At 35.6% G+C, this 2,196-nt stretch overlaps 1 pseudogene; it reads right to left on the bottom strand.

The window, feature by feature from the left end:
- Window positions 1–1,296, bottom strand: part of LOC105292302 — a 41,367-nt pseudogene extending 40,071 nt beyond the window's left edge.
- Between the last annotated feature and the right edge of the window lie 900 nt (window positions 1,297–2,196).

Genomic DNA, 2,196 nt, shown 5'->3' on the forward strand with positions numbered 1-2,196 from the left:
CCACCTCTTGAGGACAAACATAACCAAGATGACCAATTATTGCTATATTCTCTAACAATGTCGTTGGTACATTGATTCTGTTCATGATGTCTACAAGCTGGTACAACACCATAGGAATATAAGGCTGCATCTCTACAGCCATTTGAATAGAGATTTCTCTGATTGCTCATGTGACATTATTGCAGACTGAAATGAACTCTGGATTTACAGTAGTTTCCAATATTGGCATGAAATCAGCTGTACAAGTCTTACCATGCTGAAAGTAAGCTTTTGTCAGGTCATGTAATAGGAAGAAAAAAACTCTGTGGAACTTCTGGCATTTTATCCTGCATGTACTGATACATGTTAGAATGTTACTTCAGGCTACCAGCTGTTCAATGCTGCCTCCCTGTCCTTCATCCAGGCTACTGAGTAAATCAAGAGCCACTATCATAAAATCTTTATCTAGAGCCTCATATTGATCCGGTTGAGTATTGTTCAGCATGACTTGTACAAGAGTCTTCTGACTAGATTTACACAATGCTGATACACAGGTTCACAGTATGGAAGGAAGCCAGACTGTAGGGCAGTGGCAACTAAAAACAGTAAAGGGAAGAAAGTAAAGGGAAGAAATCTTTATCTTCATCCTTAACATGTTCTACTTCTGGTTTGTTTAAACGTTGTCCTACTGAATCTGTTAATGTTCCTATGGCTTCATAAATATTGAGTAGGTTCTTATGCTGGTATTTACTAAATGTGAAGACAAAGGTATCAAGTATAGAAACAAGGTAAGAAACAAGTTCTGTACAAGTCTCCTTTTCTAGGGTAGCAAAGGCACTGCAGGAAGCTTCTTGTACTCTCGTTGCTATCTAGGATATGTCTCAGCAATTTTGTTATTATGGCTTCAGGTACGTGTTTGGCAACTGGCTGACTACCCAGTGTGCATAATGGCTAAGAGTCCATCCAGCATGTTATGGAACGCACAAGAGCCATTTTATCAGAGAGGCTCTGAATATGGTGAAGAATGAGCTCAGGCAGGTATAGAATCATGCCTTGCATGCAACCTTTGACAATTGCTCCTAAAACCAAGATGCCTGATTCTTTAATGACCCATTCATGATGAAAAAGTAATTCTTTCAAAATATGTGTCTTCCTTACAGGTACATCTTTACATATTGACTGCTCAGCCAAAGCGAGCCAAAATTCACAGACTTCCAAAGCCACATTTTGATCTTCATTGTAGGTCCTCTGTAGCTTGTACTCAACTATATTATGCATGTGAGGAAGCAGGCAATCCATTTGAACTTCAAGCAACATCACAAGTGCCCGGCATATATTTTCCCCAGAGACATATTTTTATTAATTGATGGTAGGACATGAGCCTCTTTAATTTTGAGAACAAATTTTATCAAATAACTCTGTGTTTAACCGTGATTACACATGAAGTAGAGAAAAAATGAAATGGACTGAGATGTCTACTTTGGTGGCTAGAGAAATAATGATGACAACTAAAATAACAGAAGACAACAGTTCGGAAGTGTGTGAGAACATATTGATTTTGTACAAATAGGTTAATGGAAATTGGTAAAAAATAGATTGGGATTGGAGAATAAAAATTAATTCACAAGCATGTAAATGGTATTTTGAGACAGTGAAACTGAATATGATTTTTCAGGGAGAAAATTTAGGGTGGAAATGAGAGAAGACTGGTAATAGAACTATGAGACAATGACCCTCATGGGCATGTAGAGGGAAAAACACCAGAGAGGAAGCTTGAAAAATATACCTTTTCAGTTGTTAAATGAAATGGTATGGGAGTGTAGAGCAGGGCAAAATTTAATGTCTTTTGATAAACTGAGAAATTTTATAAACCTGTGCTTTTCAAAAAGATGGCTATATTGTTATTTGAATAACCATTTATAGTTTACACAGTATATATTCATAAATTATTTAGTTAAATGGAAATAAAATGGATAGATGAAAATTTTAAACATTATAATTATATTTACATTACGATTTTGTGGTTTATAAATTAATTAGTACTAGTGGCTTATAATGAATGCAAAATTTTTCTATCTCACTAGTGCTATGGTTTCAATCTCACATATTTTATATTTCATACTAGGAGACCAAGGTCAAATAATATTTCCACACAGTAATTACTTTTCAGTGAGGACGTAGATCCACAGAATATCTTATACATCACTGGTAAAAGTT

The sequence above is a fragment of the Pteropus vampyrus genome, unplaced genomic scaffold, assembly GCF_000151845.1.
Source record: "Pteropus vampyrus isolate Shadow unplaced genomic scaffold, Pvam_2.0 Scaffold55, whole genome shotgun sequence".
In the NCBI taxonomy this organism is placed as follows: Eukaryota; Metazoa; Chordata; class Mammalia; order Chiroptera; family Pteropodidae; genus Pteropus; species Pteropus vampyrus.